At 26.3% G+C, this 20000-nt stretch overlaps 1 protein-coding gene across 2 annotated transcripts in view; it reads left to right on the top strand.

The window, feature by feature from the left end:
• LOC118444329 (protein Skeletor, isoforms B/C) overlaps positions 1-20000 on the top strand; it is a 106757-nt gene that overhangs the window by 11269 nt on the left and 75488 nt on the right. The window contains exon 1 of one of the 2 annotated variants that reach the window (XM_085660842.1): positions 15179-15424. The exons of the other annotated variant lie outside the window; for it this stretch is intronic. The gene's annotated coding sequence lies outside the window, so the exon portion shown is untranslated. Of the gene's footprint in view, positions 1-15178; positions 15425-20000 lie in introns of those variants that run through there. 2 annotated transcript variants of the gene reach the window in all.

The raw sequence follows: 20000 nt of genomic DNA, 5'->3' as shown, positions 1-20000 counted from the left end.
CTCAATGACTTTAAAAATCGATTATTTTTCTCTTTTTTTTTTCTCTCGAAACTCTTTCAAGTAATTTTATATATTCTTTTATATATATTTTTTTATATTTTATATATTTTTATAATTTTGTATATTTTATATATTTTTTCTTCTTTTTTTTTTTCAGAATCAAATACGTGCCTACAAACTTTTTTACAATTTATTTACAAATACATACGTACATATATACGTACATATCTATATTAAATATATATATATATTTTTTTTTAATTTTAATATATCAATATGTTCAATCAAATTAAATTAAAATATTTTCTTATATAATTTCTTAATTATTTCAATATATTAAAATCTCGGATATATATATTGTTTTAATATATATATATATATGAAATATATATGTTTTATGTATATATATAGATGATATATATATATATATATATGTATATGATATATATAATATTGTTTTCTTCATTCAAGATATTTTTCTAAATAAATTCCTAAGACTTATCAACAGTTTGTAATTGTTAATCTGAAGAATAATTGCTTTACGTATATATGTACGTATATACGTAATACATATATATATATATATATGTATATATATACATACATGTATATATACATTCATATGTATTTAAATTACATATAGCGTATGCGCAAATATGGTCCTACACTCAACCGAAGGGTATATAGGCAGTCTTTCGCGTATGCATATACACGGTCTATTATATAAATAACAGTGATCACGTGTCGGCATTACGCCACGAGGAATATCCCGGACAGGGGATATTAAACTTTTAACACGACGTTTCTCATCTCGCAGCTAAACGAAACGTCATAAACGATGACGCGGTGATAAACAGCGTGTTAGATATTTGATAGAAAGTGTAAAATATACAAGAATTTCAACATAAATATATTTCACAAAATGTATATCTATTTGTTTATTTATTAATTTATTATTTTTTATCTCGTTATTACGCGCATTAAAACGTCCATTTGAATTTATTCAACTATGTGAGATGAAATAAAAGAAAATTAAATTAAAAAACTGGTCGAAATATTTTTGGTTTTTGTATCGTCTATTCAACTTTCGAAGTTTTTATTTCATATTTAATATTGAAAATAAATCTACAGGATGAGTCAAAGGTTCCTTAACGTTCTTAACTATCAAATTGCTCCAATTCCAAAACTTTTCAAGCTGAATTTCTCTTTTTCAGATCATAAAATTACCAGCAAAGTTTTGCAAAAATTATACAGATTGTTTAGAAAAACCGATAAAGTTTCTCGAGAAGGAGATTAATCGATTTTAAAAATCGTTTGATAACTTTTGATCCACAAAATAACAATCGATTCGACACGTCTAATTGGAAATTAATAAATCTCAATTGTCTTTAGCGTACTGTCCGTTTATATAATAATTTTTATCGAATACAAAAAAGAATGTATAATTCGTATAAAAAAAAAAAAAAGAAGAAAAGAAATAAGAAACAAATGAAAAAAGAAAATAAAAAAAGAAACGAAAAGAAGCGAAAAAATAAACGTCGGATTGGAAAAAAATTGTGTGTTTTGTTTCTTTGTTTTTTTTTTCTTCTTTTTTTTCTTATAATCACAAACAATTATATTATTTTGACGAAGAAGTAAACATTATTCTCGTCGTTCGATTCTATCGTACTAGGGATAAATGAATAGAGTTATATCTTTCAAGGGGGTTATCTAGAACGATATTCATGAAGCGTAATTATGACCGACATTGGATCCCATCGATCTGGTTTTACGTGACCATCAGCAAAGCGGAAGATTCGTGTATCGTATCGTATCGTATCGTATCGTATGATATCGAATTTTGGATTAATAGAATCGATGTCTTCGTCATCGGAAGGATTCGACGATTTATCGGATATTCGTAAGAGGGCTTGAAAAGAGAATTTCAAACGTATACGTTTCAGTTTTGACAATATGCATATATATATTATGTATATGTATATATATTATATATATATATATATATATTATATATATATTATATATATATTTTATTTCTTTTTTTTTTATATTTTATTCTCAAATATCATGAAGCGAATAATTTTATGATATTATATAGTAAATCATTTATAATATAATAATATAATATTAGCGATATTATATATATATATATATTATATGTATATATATATATAATATATATATATATATATATATATATATATATATATATATGTATTTTACTATTTTTTTATTTTATTTCTTTTTTCTTATTTTTCCTTTTATTTTCAAATATTATGTAGCAAAGAATTTTATGATATTATATAGTAAATAATTTATAACTTAATAATATAATGTTAGGGATATATATATATATATGTATAATTGATTGAACATATAAAAAAATATAAAAAGATATTTTTTATTTTATTTTATTCTATTTCATTTTCTTTTTTTCCCAAATAGAATTTTATAATATTATTTAATAAATGATTTATGCGACATATGACTTTGTTTTTATTTTATTTTTTGTTTCATTTTATTTCTCTTTTTATTATTCTCTTTATTTTTTCTCCGTATTATATTCTTTTTTTACTTATTTTATTCTCTTCTTAGATTAAATTATAATGGTTGTTAGAAAAAAAATGGTTGTTAGAAATTTATAGGATATGTACTTTTATTATTATTATTACTATTATTATTACTCTTATTATTATAATTGTTATTATCATTATTATTATTTTATTTAAAAAAGAAAACTTTTCTAATACAATTAATACAATTTATGGGAAACATAAGAAAATTTTATTTAGATCTTATTTGAATGTAAAATTTTTACGATAAAAAGCAATGTTTTATGAATGATATGATTCTGATTCTGATTATTATTATTATTATTACTTTTTATTTTTTATTCTATAATATTCTTTTTATAACTCATATCAATTTTATTTCACGGTAGAATTTTATTTGTGATTTTGAAGTGTAATCGATCGATATGAAAAAAGAATCTTATTCGCATTCCTTCACGCATTCTAAATGCGCACCTCGTTTCACTCTTTTGAAATTCTTCTCGTATTCCTCTCAAGCATTTTCTGTCGATTTTGTGGATTGGTACAACTATTCATCGGTTATTTACATCATGTCGTACAAGATTTTATAAACTCGTATATATATATATATATATATATATATATATATATATATAAAAGTAGTGAGAACATTTAAAATAGTAACATTAAAATATTTTTATTATTTTCAAATAAGACGACAAATAATTATTTTTTTTTTTTTTTTTTTTTTTTTTTTTTTAACGAAATTATTTCCATTATTTTTTAATTGACGATGAAGACGATATTCGATGATGATTATTGCAATAGACATTTGAAATGGAAACACTCGAATTTTTTTTTTTTTTTTCTATTACACAAGATCTTATTAATTAATTAAATAATTTTTATAATAGCATTTGATCGATCGAGATTTAATTAACGCGATGGAAAATATGTCGTAGATATTGTGCGCCATAATCATACCATAAACTCGTCATATTTTTATTAACATAATGAATTTATATAATTAGAAATGTATATAAGAAGAAGAAAGAGAGAAAGAAAACAAAAGATCTGAGACCGGTCGTTCCTTTCTTTTTTTTTTTATCCCCTTTTTCTTTTCTTTTCTTTTTTTTTTCTTTTCATACAATTCAACATTCAATTCGTCGGATGATTCGGTGTGATAAAATAAAAAAAGAGCATCACACAATAATTACGACAATCGTAGAAAATCAAGAGCAATTAATTTCTCTACGACGATTTTTCTCATTGAAAAGAGGAAAGTAAAAAGAGGAGAGAAAACAAAAAAATAAGAAAAAAAGAAGAGAAATAAAAACTCCTAGAAAATCATTACGATAGTCGAGATGATGATTTTAGTAGGAATGGTGAGGAGAAGAGAGTAAGGGGAGAGGGAGTGGATGAGGAGTAGAGAGGAACGTGAAAAAAAAGAGAGAGAGAGAAAGAAAGAGAAAAAGCGTTGATACATAACGCGGCTCGCGTAATAAAGACCGCCTCTCATTTCCTTTGCGAAATATTATTTCAAAATCAGCAGCAGGGATGACGCGTTTGCGTCTGCTTCGGAAAGTCATAGAGACTGAAATGGGCAAAAGAGAAAGAGAAAGAGAGAGAGACAAAGAGTGAAAGAGAAAGAGAGGGAGAGAAAGAAAGAGAAAAAATTGAAAGATAGAAAGAGACGGTCAAATACAGATAAGTTGAGAGAGAGAGAGAGAGAGAGAGAGAGAGAGAGAGAGAGAAATAGAGATATAAAAAGAGAGAGAAAATAAACATAATATAGGAAGAGATAGTAAAATACAGAAAGATAGAGATATAGATAGAAAGAGAGAGAGAGAGAGAGAGAGAGAGAGAGAGAGAGAGAGAGAGAGAGTGATAGAGGGAAAGAGGTAAAAAGAGAGAAAAATAAATAGAAAGATAGAGATAGAAATAGAGAGAAAGAAAGAGAGAAAGAGAGACAGAGAGAAACAGAGAACAGACAGATAGAAAAAGAAAAATATATATATATATATATATATATATAAGAAGGTAAAATAAAAAAAAAAGAGAATAGAAAAGGATAGAACGAGATGAAATAAATAAGACAAAGAGCACGAGAGGGGATCCTTTTCAACTTGGAAAAGCTACGTGTAGGATAAACGAGAGAGCCTCATGTGCCATCTATGTACGTGCTGACAAAGGCACCCTGGCACGAGCTTTTTTTTTAATTGCTGTCTCCAGCCGGTATCTCTTTCCTTCATCGTCGCGAGGTTTCTATTTGCGAGCCGTTCCGAATCGAACCGAGCCGTGCCGAATCTAAACGAAGCGATCCGAATGAAATCGAGTTGGGACGAAGTATAACGAACGAAACCGACCGCGTGACGTGTGCGAGACCGAGTGGCGGCGAATCGTCGTACGTCTCGTTGAGCTTTCGTGCTAATATCTTTCTTGGCCCTTTTCAAGGAGAATTTTGTCAGAGGATTAATAGGACTTTTTTTTTTCTTTTCTTTTCTCCTCTTTTTAAGAAGGAGCAACTTCCTTTGATCCTTTTTCATGAACGGACGAGTTCGTTTCAAAAAGAAAAAAAAAAAAGTAAAAAGAACTCTTCGCAACAAATTTTTTCATTTTTGATATACTAATACATATATGTATTACGTTTATATATATATATATGTAGCATATTGGATTATATTGAATATTTTCTTTCTTTCTTTTTTTTTTGTTTGGTTGATAGACGTTATCATGGGATTAAATGTCATTAATACGATTAGGATAGGATCGACGAGATTTTAGGTTAGATTTCGTTAATTTAAAAAAATTTTTTTTCCTGCTAAATATATCACGTCTTAAACTGTGAAAAGTAAATATTTCGATCAGTTCCGAAGGATTTTGATTTATAATTTGTTATAAACAATCTATTTTATTTTTAATCCTCATTATATTTTCATTGTTCATATAATAATTATTATTATTATATAAATTATTATTATTATTATTCTAATTATTATTATTATTATTATTATTATTATTATTATTATTATTATTATTATTATTATTATTAGACAGAATAAAGATGAATCTTTAATAAGTTGATAATCGATACGATTTTTAGTTATTTTTGTATCATCGATTCTTCAATCTTTTAATTGATTATTTCTAATCTTGTTTTGTTTTGTTTTTTTTTCTTTTTTTTTTTTTTAGAAAGTATGGATTTGCGCGCGCGCTCGCATATACGTGTGTCTTTCTTTTTTAATTATACAAATACGTGTGTATGTATACTCTAGAAAGTGCATTCGTTACATTGACAATCTTTACGATTTTCAACCTATTTATTATATTTAATAATCTAATTCATTATTTTTAATCCATTCAATTAATTCGCTCCGAATCCACATATATCGTATTTACGATCTTTTGAACATTACGATATTTAATTACATCCAGATATTTTCGATTACGCAAATACACTGATTTCTAATCTGATTTCTAATCTTCAAAAAAAGAAAAGTAATGTGCGTAATCTCGTCCATGATTTTTTTCTTTCTTTTTTTACAATCTGCAATCTCGTAAACGTACTACTTCATAATTGAGACGTATTCGAATGAAAAAAATAGAAAAGAAAAAAGAAAAAAAAAAAAAGAAAAAAGAAAAAAAGGAGAGAGAACGATGAAAAAATATATGTTATGTGCTATTTCGATTATCGACTTTGTTATCAGCGATATTCAACGTTACTGTGTTACCTAATGGGAGGTTCTCTGTAACATTCACTTTCTTACATAAGTCAGAGAGAATACTATGTTTCTTCTTTGAACAGGAATAAAGTCGCGCACGGGCTACAAACGTTCTCAGAATATAAATGAGAGAGTGAGCTTTCTCTTTGTGAGCTCGTTTCCCTTTCGATTAAAAACGATGATAGTTTTCGAGTAGGAAGAAAATTATCAAACGTCTGCGAAATGATTTTCATTTTTTTTTCTTTTTTTTTCTTTTTTTCTTTTTTTTCTTTCCCCATTTAAATTTCATTTCTTTTCTATTTTTTAATTTTATAATTTCTTTTTTATACTTTTTCTTTCCTTATTACCTTCCTTCCTTTTCATCTTTCTTTTTTTCGATGTAACATATCAAACAATGATAATTCATTTTGATTATAAATTTAAACGTACGTATACGTATGTATTAAAAGTATGTTAATTTTAATGATATATATTTAAACTTATGTAAAAACGTGTTAATTAATTAATTAATAATTTTCTTTCGTCCATTAGTATTTTCAATGTGATCGAATAATATTTATAATATTAGCGAACAGTTTTTTCTTTTTTCTTTTTTTTTTCCTTTTTTTCTTCTTTTCTTTTTTTTTTTAAATTTAATTTCAATTTAAATTATTAATATGTTAGATGATCGATTAAGAACAAAAGTTCTTAGATGATATTAAAAATTCGATTACTTTTTATATCCTTTTTAAGATTGTTATTTTACAGAGCGTTAGGAGCGTTTTATGATTTGCAAAAAAAAAATTTCGAAAAAGGTTGTAATCGTTTTTTAAAATCAATGTTTTAAAAACTCTTCGTTTCTATTTACTTTCTTTTGATATATTCTGTATATATATATATATATATATATATATATTTATTTATTTATTTATGTATTTATAAATGATAATAATAATTCATACATATATACATACATATATACATACATACATACATACATATGTGCTATATATTAATTGTAATAATTAGTTTTTCATTTTAATTTAAAAAAGTATATTAAATTTCCAATAAAAATACAAAAAATTGCGACGTATTACGTACACCTTATGAATTTACAATTCGACCACACACATTGACAGATATATGTGTATATATATATATATATATATATATATATCTGTCAAGAATGATGAATAGCTGATATAAAAAAAAACATTTTTATACTTTGTTTTACTCGAAGTAATATATCAGAAATTCGCATTAGTTCAAAATTATATGCGACATTTTATGATTCGAATAGTTAAAACAAAAACATTTTTGTTGGTTAAAAACATTTTTTTTTTCCGAAATTGTTGATCGTATTAAATATTAAATGTCGTTCATATTTAATTATAAGAATACAAGCAAACATTATTTAATGATTAAATACTCATGTTTAAAAATGAGAAACTTTTAGATAAAACAATTCTTTAATTAAGAAAAATTAATATTTTTATTTATAGTTATATATTTTTGAATCCATACACACATAATCACACACACACACATACACACACATTTAAAAAATAGTTAAATGTACAAAAATTAAATTCTATTTATAAAATTATATATATATATATATATATATATATATAAATACATATATACAAACACATATACATGTATTTAAAAAATTATTAAATCAACAAAAATTAAAAATTGTATTTATAAAATGATATATTTTTGAACACACACACACATACACACACACACACACAAACATATACAGATAAACAGATACACAGACACATACAGACTCATACATAAACATTTTTTTAATTTTTTAATTAGAACTAAAAATATTATATTTATACAATTATATATTTCTGAGCTTGTATATACGCACATATACAAATACATACATACACAGATATATACACACACACAGATATATATACACACACAGTTATATACACACAGATATATATATATACACACACACACACACATATATATACACGTGCTTTACATTACGATGATATATCAAAATCCTTTCAAGTTACTTACGTAAACATATCATTGTCAGGTCGATTTTGTATCGAAGACACCCTATATATGAACGCATACCATACATACGTCAGGATGCTCGTAACGAGAACAGTGTTGGAGGTGGAGGAGACGATTGTGAAGGTGGAGACGGTGTTGGTGGTGGTGGTGAAGGTGGAATGGGATGGATTGGGAGGAAGGGTTGGTAGGAGAAAGGAGTCGGGTACGGGGGACAAGGGAAAGGGGTGTGGAATCGACTAATTTGAAATTCAGCTTCGTTCTTCCTGTTGCACGAACGAGCTTTCGTAGAAACCGAATATACTATACGTATATTACGGGGGAGAGTAAAGGAGAAAGAAGAGAAAGAAAGAAATGATAAGAATAGGGAAAGATGCGATGATAAAAAGTGACAGACACTATACGGGGTGTTACATTTAAATCGTGAATATTTCAATGGTATCTTCGTTAATCTTATTTTTCTTTTTTTTTCTTTTTCTCTCTTTTTGCGCGTGTAAACAGAAAAAGAGAAAAAAGAAAAGTTATGTTTGTACGAACGAAGAAATTTCGCGGATTAACGATTGGTCAATAATTTTTCATTGTTACAATAAATCTATTTCAAGGTCATGTCGTTATAAATTCATGGCACACGATATTTCTCATAACTCGGATCTTAACTTGGATCGTCGATATATCTTTTATTATTACTCTTAAGGTTATTGATTGCCTTAAGATCATTGGATGATCTTAACAACGTTTGGAAGATAGAAAGAGAAAAATGAAAAGAAAAAAACTAAGAAAAGAAAAAAAGGGAAAAAGTTCGAAATTTTTATCGTAAATCGACTTTAATCTTATGGCATATCTCTCGCACGCGTATTTCACGTCATTTAATTCTTCCTTTTGCAAGCTTCAATGTCATAATATCAATTAAGGTATGTCGATTTGTTTGAAAAAAAAAAAAAAAGTAAAATAACAAAAAATAAATAAGTAAATAAGTAAAAAATATAAATAATTAAATAAATAGATAAACATTGACGAGTTTGATAATTTCGGTATTGATCGTCTTTGAAAAAAGAAAGATATATATATATATATAAAATGTAATATGTAAAAGATATATTTATTTATTTATTTATTTATTTATTTACTTACATATATATATATATATATATCGTTTCAATCGAAAATATTCTTTGCTCTTGTTGGATTAAACGATTTTTGTTCCCTTGAAATTTCATTCGTGTCGTTAAATACTAAAGGATGATATGTGTATTTCGTGATTATATTGAAACACCCTGTATATATATGTCATCACTTTTACAACGAGGAAAGGCAATGCGAATAAAGATGATGCGATTTCCTCATTTCCTTTGGAAACAAATTTACGACTGGTGCTTCGTGAGAAAAGCGTTCGTACCGTTTTAAAGTAGAAGCAGACATCTTCTTCCTCTTCTTCTTCTTCTTCTTTTTCTTATTTTTTTTTTATCTCAATTTCTTTTTCTCTCTCTCTCTCTCTCTCTCTCTCTCTCTTCCTCTTTCTCTCTCTTTCTTCCTTTGTTGTATACTATAAAAGAATCGATCACGGATTAGTAAGTTTTTTATTTCTTTTTCTCTTCTTTTTTTGTGTCCCTCGGACGTGGATGATTCAATAACGTTAAAACGTGAAGACTGAGAAGAGAAGAATATTTTATAAAGTTAATTATGAAATTTCGATTGGAAACGAGGAAAATATAGTAGACGTCGAGAGAATAATAAATAATATAATAATGTTTCAAGCCAATGGATTAATTTTAATTCATAAATATTCCAAGCTAATGTAAAAAGTATGCATAAATGTAGTTTGTGATAATTTCTTTTTTTTTTTTTTCTCTTATTCCATTTCTTTTTTCATTAATCGTTATGTACAATTATAATGATTAAACTATTGTCGAAAGTAATACGTCAAATCTGGGAACAAAATTTTTTCTTAGATCGATAAAAAGTAATAGTAAAAAATCGATTCTTTGAAGATGCTTGAAAAAATTTAATACACTTAACATTTTAATAAAAGTATTTTTTAATGAAATAACATTTTAATGAAAATATATTATATAGTTTTTTCTTTATTTTTTTCTCTTTCTTCTTTTTTTTTCTATTTTTATTTTTAATTCTGCTTACGTACATTTTCTTTTTTTATCTTTTATAAAAATAAACACATATATATATATATATATATATATATATCGTATATATTATACAAAATAAATAGGTAATAATATTTCAAATAAATTTTGCAATAGGCAAATAATTTCAAATGAATCGTAACATAATAACATATCGTATACATTTTTAATGTATTTACGTAAGATAACAGAAGACAATAAATAATCTTTCAATAAATAATCACACACACACACATACACACACACATATATATATATAATATCAAACAAACTTTATATAATATTATATAAAAGATTATATAACATACATTATACATACACACAAACATACATACATACATATATACATACATACATACATACATACATACATACATATATACATATATTCATACATACATATATATATGCATATACGATATATGGTGATAAACAAATGAACGTAAAGTCGTTTATTGAATGTGCAATACATATGTATATATATACATATACAAAAAGCTTAGCTACTTTGATATTTATATATTCGTCATCTTTTGAGGCTTTTGTCAGTGGTATATATTATATATTATATAAACTATCTACATAGATATGGTTATAAATTCTTTCGAGAGTAGTTCGAGTAATGTACGTATATACATGTATATACGAAAATTCAATCCGATAGAAATTTATACGAAAAGGAATAATTCATAATCGTTCTCTTTCTTGAAACGAGTTTGAAATGAATGAAAATTTAAACCCTTATAATCTTCCCGTCCACGTTCCCGCCCTCCCCTTACCCCCTAGCCCCTCCATCGATATTTTTTTCGCGGACGAGGAACAACTAAATATTTCAAACGAAAGTTATTTTTTTTCTCGTTTTTCTTTTGTCTCTTTCTTTTTTTTTTTTTTTTATCAAAGAAAAGATTAACGATAGGTGTCTCTATTTAAATAAAAGAAAAAGAAAGAAAAAAAAAAAAAAGAAGAAAAGACGCACAGTTGGCCTCGAAACCTTCGATTAAATGAAAAGTGTTAAATGCCCGTTTTACTTGTCACCTTTGAAATTGGATAACATTTGTACGTATAAAATTTTTTTCTCAAAAAGTATCGCATAATCGTGATAAAAATTAATCTCGACAGATATATTTTGAATATTTGATATACTAAATATTATAATATTATAATACATATTATAATATTATATATAGTATTACTATATTATGTTTTAAATATAACTTATCATTAAATTTAATAGAAAAATTAAATAGTTTGTATGTGAAATTAATTAATGACAAATAATTTTATAATTATTAAATATGAAAATAAATTTTAAAAATATATATATATATATAAATTATATATATATAATATACATATAATATATATAATTATATAAATATATATAATATATAATTATATATATATAAAATTATATATATAAATAAATATATTTATATATAAATAATATACACATACGCAAATATCGTATATCGTATGTATTTCACTTGTATATTATATATATCTATATATATATCATCTTTTATATTATATAAAATCTGTTCTATATTATATATAATTATATATATATATTATAGAATTATATTATATATTATTATATATATAATATATATTAATAATATATGTATAATAAAGCTTACATGGCTTTGTAGAGAGTTAATTTTGAAGAAAAGAGAGAGAGAGAGAGAGCGAGAGATAGATAAAGAAAAAAGAAAGGATGGAGAGAGAGAGAGAGAGAGAGAGAGAGAGAAAAATCATTTATCTTTGTCTTAACATCCTCTCATCAATCGAGTATAGAAATATTTAGTTCTTCTTCTTCTAATCTATAATAGACCTATTAGATGATATTCTCTTGAGAGGAAACAAAGCACCGTATTCGAAGCTTTTCGGAAAGTTTCACTGACATTATTGAAGGTATCTCGGATCGTTCGTCACTATTCAAGTACAAGGTATGTTATACCATTCACGAGTTTGACGTAGTACGAAGTTATACAATCGGAAGTCAATAAAACGTTATGAAACAAGAGAGAGAGAGAAATATATATAGAGAGAGAGAGAGAGAAATAGAGAGAGAGAGAGAGAGAGAGAGAGAGAAATAGAGAGAGAGAGAGAGAGAGAGAAATAGAGAGAGAGAGAGAGAGAGAGAGAGAGAAACAGATAGATAAATAGATAGATAGAGAGAGAAATAGAGGGATAGAGGATAAAAATAATTAATTAGACAAAGAGAAAAAGTATTAATGAGTACGTGAGAATAAAGACAATCTGATTAAAAAAATAACGACACTTGTTTATTTTTGTAATTTCTTTCTTTCTCGATATTTTACTTTTTAATTCTATTCTTTAAAATTTTTTTCTTTTCTTCTTTTCTTATTTATATAATATAAATAAATTTCTATATTAATATAAATTAATACTTATAATATGGAAAAGATTTTTTCTTATTATTATTATACGTATTTATAAATTATATGTATTTTCACGATAAATAAGATAATCAATAAGCTCTATAATATACATATATCTGTATACGCGTGTGTGTGTGTGTGTGTGTGTGTGTTTATGTGCACGTGCGTGTATATATATATTTCTTTTTTTTTCTCGTTGTTGAGGCCAATAACGAAACGATTTAACAGAGAAAATAAGTACGTCAAATCTATCAAAATAGAACGAACGATCGAAAAAGCTTTTCTGGCACTCTCGAATCGCCACTTGGCGTTTACTATTTTTTTTTTCTTTTTTTCTTCTTTTTTACGAGCTCGATTTTTCGCATCTTTTTTATACATATGTGCATTTTTCATTTATTTATTTATTTTATTTCTTTCTGTTTTTTTTTTTTTTTTTTTTTGAAATCCTGTTTCCAATTGATTCATTTGATTGAATTAAACTTATGAACAATGGACATGTATAGAAAGGAAAACAAAAACAAAATTACAATATTATTTATAGATGTACTTTATCGTTATATTTTTTTTATCTTGTTTACTTGTTTTCTTTTTTTTTTTTTTTTTTTTTTTTGGAGGAGGATTAGAAATAAATCCGACGCCATTGAAAAGGATCAACGTTAATTATACAATTTTTTAATAATTATTTAATTCATATAATTATATAATTAATATCAAAACGTATGATTACACATATATATATATATATATATATATATATATATATTTATGTATATGTCTATAATAGTATATATCTATAAATCAATTGATACGAACGATGTCATAATTTTTTTTTTTTTTTGATGATAATGAAACGAAGATGATTGCCATTAAAAATATAAAAATTTGACTGAAAGTTTACAAAAAAAATAAATGTGATTGGATTAAAGGTTCGATCTGTGATCATGCTATTAATTAATTCGATATCTGGAAAAAATATATACACGTAGTATATATGTATACGTACATACCCACATACACACACACATATGATAAGATCAATTTATAGAAGCAAAATCATTTTGTAAAGTTACATCATAAAAGTCGATTGCAATTGCAAGCTCAAAAATATTTTCTGTAATTAAAATAGAACTTAAATGATAGTATCAAAATTCATAACAAAATAATATCGCCTCTTGAGAATGATACAATAAAAATTTAAAGTTTAAAAATTGAAAAGCTTAATATAATGTCAATGCAAAGCTCATAAGTTTATTTATTTAACTTGTCAATTTGTTCCGATGTTTAACGAGTATGACAAATAGAAGATAATGATTAAATTAATTCATAGAAGCATTATGAATATAATGATCATATTAATTCGTAAACTTTGTTAAATTTTGTGAGAGAAACAAATTGAATCGTATATTAATGTTCAAAAAAATAAAAAAAAATAAAAAAATAAAAAAATAAAAAAAATAAAAAGATGTTCAGCTGTTGAAGCCGATAACAAAAAAATTTATATTATTATATTATCAATTTTTTCTATCTAACTTCTTGGCGAACAAATTCTATGTATACGAAAGAAGAGGAAGAAAAAAAAAAAAGAAAAAGAAAAGAAAGAAAAAGGAACAAAGGATAAAATCGACTTACATACGTACATATCTACGAGAATGACGATGATAAGAATTTTCGGTAGTGCGAGAAAAAATCTTTTTCGTTGCGAATTAATGATAATAATGATCAGAAGGAGGAATAAAAAAAATAAATAAATAAGTAAATTATAAAAGAAAAAAAAAGAACAAAAGAATAAGAAAAAACAAAAAAGATTATGTTCAAAATCCGATATATATATATATATATTTTTTTTTTTTTTTTTTTTTTTTTTGATGAATTTAATAAAAAGAAAGAGGGCGATAGAGAGAGAAAGAGAAAGTGAAAGAGCAAGAGAGAGAAAAAGAAAAAGAGAAAGACGAAGAGAAAAAGAGATAGATAAAAATAAAGATAAAGATAAAGAGAGAGATAAAGATAGAGAAACAGAAGAAAGAAAAAGATATAAAGTAAAAGAAAGAAAGAAAGAGAGAGAGAGAGAGAGAAAAGTAAGTTCAACTGATGTGTATAAGTAAGATAATATTTCGAAATATGTACGTGAGAGAGCGACAAAGAAGGAGAGGGGGAGAGTGAGAGAGAAAGAGAGAGAGTATATATCTCTGGCACCGCAAGCTCGAAACTTATCTAAAAAGACGAAGGAAGGGGTTGTGCTTGGTGCACGGGTTCGGTCCACGGCGCAAACTCGGGCTCGTCCTTGTTCCCTCCCACTCTGCTAAGGGGATAGAGGTGGAGCTCTGCCTACTACCCGCCAATACATGTCCCGTCTCTCGGTATACGTTTGCCGCGTTACCCCGTCGCTAGATCAGTCCTTTTACGTCCGAAAACGCGCGCGACGATCTACGCAACCCCCGTTTCTATTTCGGTGTGAGTGTTGTCGTCGTTGCCATTGCCATTGCCGTTGCCGTTGCCGTTGCCGTTGCCGTTGCCGTTGTCGTTCCGTTGCGTGCGTGCGTGCGTGCGTACGTATGTGCGTGCGTGCGTGCGTGCGTGCGTACGTGCGTACATTCTACCGTTCAAACGTGTGTTAATTGTGCGCATTTTGCGTGTGCGTGTACCGTGTGCGTGTACGTTTGCGTTTGCCTGTATGCGTGCATGCGTGAGTGCGTGCCTGCGTGCGTGTATGCGTGCGTGGTGTTCGTTTGTGTTTTTACGTGCGTACGTACGTGCTTTCGTTGTGTGTGTGTCCCTCTCTCTCTCTCTCTCTGTGTGTGTGTGTGCGTGTGCTGTGTGTCTATCTGTATGTTTCGTATATATTCAGAATCAAAGAAAGGCAAAAAAAGAAAGGAAAGAAAGTTAAGAGAAAATAATAGTAAAGATAAAAAGGAAGAAAGTAATCGAGGAAAAAAGTAAATGCAGAGAAGAAACAAAGAAAGAAAGATTTGAAAGGAAGGAAAGAAAGGAAGTATTGGAACGAAAGGAAAAAGAAAGAGAAGAAAGAAAATTCACGCTTTAATCACATTTTCTTATCATCCGTCATCATCTGTCATCAGTCAAAAGTCACAAATAAACATGTATAATCCATGACATATAAATCGTTGACAGGAAGAATATAACAAAGTCGCTTATTCAGTTCGTTGAATGCATTCGTTTCGTTTAACGTCACCCCATCTCGTGGTTTCGTAGATCTTCTCTTTTTATTTCTTCTTCCTTTTTTGTTTTCTCCTTTTTTTTTTTCTTTTTACTTTCTTGGTTTTCGTTGACACGGTGAGTTGGACGAGAGTAAGGATGTAGGAGGATGGGCGGGGAGGGGGCGTAGGAAGGGGTCCCTTTGGTGGTGGCGGGTTTGCTCGGGTTGATTGGTGTTCCCGAACTAGAAAAAAAAAAAAAGAAAGAAAGAAACAAGAAAAAAGAAAAACAGCAAAAACACGCGAGAGAGAAAGAAATGAAAAGGAAAGAGAAAGGGAGAAATAGAAAAAAAAAAGGAAAAACGACTATGACAAAAATGCTACGCGTGTAAAAAAAAAAAAAGAAAGAGAAAGGAAAAAAAAAGGAAAAAGAGAGAAAAACATTTTGAATGAACGTACAATCGATTAACATATATATATATATATATATATATATATATATATATATATATACACAACGTGTGTCGGATAGATTCGTAATTAATAAAGATCTTGCGATTAAAAAATTTGAAATATTCCATGGGATTTTATTATTGATCGTTTGTTATCGGTGGCCCATGATTAATTAAAAAGCGCGATTAACGTGATTTACGATTGTAAAAGTCGTCGATGGTTCGTTCCATTTACATCGACAGCCGTATCTATAATATATCAATATGATTATATAAAAAAAAAAAAAAATTTTTTTACTCTGTCTTGTGATTTTTATGAAAATCCAAATCTCCGGTTATCGTTCGTATTCGTCTTTGTCCACGGGGATAAGGTGGAAGGGAGAGTTAAGAGTTGGGGGTGGCTTTGGGTCGAGTTTGATGGTGAGGGGTTGCATAGGTACAGGGGTTGAGGATGAGTATAAAGAAAAAAAAAAAAACGAGCACGTGATTTCTAAACGGTAGTTTCGATCGATTAGTTCGAACGAGAAATTCTTTCTTCTTTTCCATGTTTTTCCTTTTTTTTTTCTTTTTTTTTTCTTTTTTTTTCTTACTAGACAAAAGATTCAAAGAAGAGATATAACGCGTTTCGATAAACTTCAAATGGAATTGCAGGCAATGTCATTTGATAGATAATGTATTGTTCTTGTTTTTCGGGATCTTTTTCTAGGAATTAAATCTTATTTCGGGAATTTCTTATTCTAGGGTCCCTAAAGTATAGGGGAAAAAGATGATATAATACAAAGATATATGTATGTATATATATATATATGATAAAAAGAAATCTGTAGGGTAATGCGAGAATGTAGGGGTTGGGGGAGGTATAGGGTGGTAAAAGGAGAAAATTATTCAATATTTAATAAAATTCTTTTCTTTTTCTTTTTTCTTTTTTCTCCTCTATTTTTGTTCCTTTTTTCTCCTTTTTTTTTCTTACAATTTTCTCTCTTTCCCTTCTTTTTTTTTATTTTTTTTATTATTATATAGAAATAAATTTTGTATATGTGTATGTATGTATATATGTGTGTGTGTGCGTGCGTGCGTGTGCGTGTGCGTGTGTGTGTGTGTTTGTGTAATGCATATATGTAAAATTTTTATTTTTTCAAAATTTATATCGGAAATGAGAAAAAAGTATTAATTTCGTGGATGAAAAAGTTATTTCGATTTCTTATTCGAAATATGTCAAATAAAATTGATATTTGTGAGGAGGCATATTTGCATCATTGAAAAAAATATTATAGTAGAATGAATTTGCTTGTATTTATTTTTGAGGTATTGAAAGAGATTATCATTGGTTATCTATATACATATGTACGTATATATTCATGTATGTATATATGCATATATATATATATATATATATATATATATATATATATATAACTGTTGATATATAGGCCCAACGCGATGCTGCGACTACTACTATTCGCATCGTTCCATTTTTTCCGGCATAACGAACAAGATCGATCTGGGACAATACGATAGGTCAACCGAAAAACCTCGGCGAATCTGTCGTCGCCATCGTTGTGTTTAGTAGAACGTTAATCGAATATTTTTAATTTTTTTTTTCTTTTTTTTTTTCTCCTTTTTCCTCCCGCGTAAAATGCAACGTGCATGCATGCGCGACGTTTTTTTTATATGCGTACTTTTATTGAATTTTTAATATTCATTTTTAAGAAGGAATTTCTTCATACGAAAGTCGTGAGAAGAAAAAAGAAATATATGTATATATACATATATATGTAAGTATGTGTGTATACATACTTATATTTTATTTTATTAACATTTGTAATCGTATAAAAATCTATTTTTTATTTTATTTGTTTGTCGAATTATAAATTGTGATAATCGTTGATAGTAATTGTAGAAAAAATGTCTGCAAGGTGATCAATTTGTTTATTTATATATATATATATATATATATTTATATATATATATATATATATATATATATATATATATATATATATATGAGATCATTATTTCGCCTAATTTATGATTATCGTGAGAAATTGCAAAAAAAAAAAGAAACTAATATCCAATATAAATGAAATTGTTTATGCATATTTTTATGTCATCCTTTATATAATATTCTTTCAAAACAATCTTTATGGTTTTTTATGAATTTGAATACGTTCTGTCCAACTTTGACCTTTTTTTCTCTCTTTTTTGATTTCAATAATAATATCGATGATCGTATACGATGATAAATTAATAATAAATAAATAAATTAATATTAAAAAACGCTCGTTAATGGTTTAAGCTTTTTAATTATAGATAAGCTTTCTTATATATATATCTCTCTCTCTTTTTCTTTCTTTCCTTTTCTTGTGTGTCTACGTTAAAAGTTTAGGTTTTTTAAATTATACTTTCTTAAACTCTTTTTTTGTTTCTGTTTTTTACTCTCTCTCTCTCTCTCTCTCTTTTTTTTTCTAATATATTACCTTAAAAGTTTACGGTTTTTTTAATTATACTTCCTTAAACTCTCTCTTTCTTTTTCTCGTGTGTTAAGATAATAATAAGAACGTTAGTGTTATGATGTTGATTTGATAAGAAATTTAAAAAAAAAAAAAACAAACAAAAAAGAAGGAAAAAAAGGAAACAAGAAAATTTCACTTATCATTAACGTACACTAATTATTTATTTATTCGAATACGATTAATTAATAATTCATTTTCATATAAGTTAATTACAACTATAAAATTCAAAGAAAAAAAAAAGAAGAAGAAGAAAAGAAAAAAAAAAGACGATTTAATTATTATATGAACACAATATCAATGAGAATTCGTTTGCATAAATTAACCAGAGTTAAAATTCACAGGAATTCAAGAATATTTCGATCATTTTATTAAACATTAATGTGTATTTATAAAGGTCAAGTTTAAATATATTTATATTATTTCATTAAATATTCTTTCGGATTTTGTCGACTTACATTTCAATACAATAAATTTGAATTAACATTTCCATAAATGTTAACATATGTGTATAAATATATATATATATATATATATATATATATATATATATTATGCAATTAATTAATGTAAATATTTCTATGTTTCATTTATTGAGTGTATAAATTACATAAAAATGTTTGATTTTATTTTTATTTTAATACTTTATTTTACATTACAACACAAAAGTGAACAGGTAGGATAGCTTTTTTTTTTTATATAAAGAATTTATATACATATATATATACACAATTTTTGATTATATAAATAAAATAAATTATTTCTCGTTGATAAGTTTTTATGAGATTTTATAATTTTTGTTTATAAAAAAAATTAATTTTGAGTACAACGGAAAAAAAATTTTTCCTATTATTCAAATTTTTATTAACCTCAGATATCAAAATCTGAATAAAAAAAAAAAGAGAGAGAGAGAGAGACAATTTTATTACTTTATTACAAAATAATTTCTTTCGTTTTACAGAGGGTAATAATGGAATTGAAAAAAAAGAAAATAGTATGAAAAAAAAATAATATAAAGCAAAAAAAGGAAAAAGAAACCAAAAAAAAAAAAAAAAGAAAATAAAGAAC

The sequence above is a fragment of the Vespa mandarinia genome, chromosome 13 (assembly GCF_050613455.1).
Source record: "Vespa mandarinia isolate Hongniang chromosome 13, ASM5061345v1, whole genome shotgun sequence".
NCBI classification, from domain to species: domain Eukaryota; kingdom Metazoa; phylum Arthropoda; class Insecta; order Hymenoptera; family Vespidae; genus Vespa; species Vespa mandarinia.
This window is presented reverse-complemented; position numbering and strand designations above follow the sequence as displayed.